Source organism: Rutidosis leptorrhynchoides, chromosome 1 (genome assembly GCF_046630445.1).
Source record: "Rutidosis leptorrhynchoides isolate AG116_Rl617_1_P2 chromosome 1, CSIRO_AGI_Rlap_v1, whole genome shotgun sequence".
NCBI lineage: Eukaryota > Viridiplantae > Streptophyta > Magnoliopsida > Asterales > Asteraceae > Rutidosis > Rutidosis leptorrhynchoides.
The window spans coordinates 712,985,403-712,986,422 of NC_092333.1; the positions used below are offsets into that span (position 1 = coordinate 712,985,403).

The 1,020-nt window shown below is 34.2% G+C and overlaps 1 non-coding gene across 1 annotated transcript; it reads right to left on the reverse strand.

The window, feature by feature from the left end:
• Positions 1–914: 914 nt before the first annotated feature.
• LOC139887086 (small nucleolar RNA R71) lies at positions 915–1,020 on the reverse strand. Its single transcript, XR_011772932.1, has one exon. It is a non-coding gene; the product is annotated as a small nucleolar RNA R71 (small nucleolar RNA).

Genomic DNA, 1,020 nt, shown 5'->3' on the forward strand with positions numbered 1-1,020 from the left:
TTGAACTACATTCTATGATTGAATTATTATACCGCGTATCCCTTTTTGTTTAGTCTGGTAACCTAAGAATTAGTGAACGCCACTAATTGACGCGAATCCTAAAGATAGATCTATGGGCCTTGACAAGCCCCAGTCAGAGAATTTAAACTGCTTTAGTACTTCGAGGTTTATATTATATACAGACGAGGTGCCTGTATGGGGATATGCTAGATGCATTTTTGTTAATGTCGGTTACCAGGTGCTCATCATATGAATGATTTTTATATAGATTGCCTTATATCTGTGTGCGAATTTATAAATGAAATCTCGTGGTCTATTATTACAATTTGATATATATATGTTAAACCTATAACTCACCAACATTTTTGTTGACGTTTAAAGCATGTTTATTCTCAGGTGATTTTTAAGAGCTTCCGCTGTCGCATGCTAAATAAAGACAAGAATCGGAGTCTTCATGCTTGTTTAATATTGTTTAAAAACTGCATTCGAGAACTTATGTTGTTGTAACATATTATTATTATAAGCCATTATGTAATGGTCGTGTGTAAACGTTATATTTTAGATTATCATTACTTGATAATCTATGTTATGTCTTCAAAACCTTTGTCGATAAAATAAAGGTTATGGTGTGTTTTAAAAACGAATGGAGTCTTTGAAAAACGTCTCATATAGAGGTCAAAACCTCGCAATAAAACCAATTAATATGAAACGTTTATAATCGATATGAACGGGGCATTTCACAAATAAGGTAAACGGGTTCACGAATGAAGAGGTACGCCTTCGCCTATTTCCTTATTCTTTAAAAGATAAAGCAAAGCGTAGGTTTTTGTCCTTACCCGTCCGGAGTATCACTACTTGGGCGGTGATGAAAAAGAAATTCCTTGAGGAATTCTACCCGATAAGTAAAACTTCAGATATGCGTATACAAATTAAATCTTTTAGGCAATTGCCAGGTGAAATTTTTCATGAAGCATACGAACGTCTGAAGGAATTACTTAGATCTTGTCCTCACCACGAAAT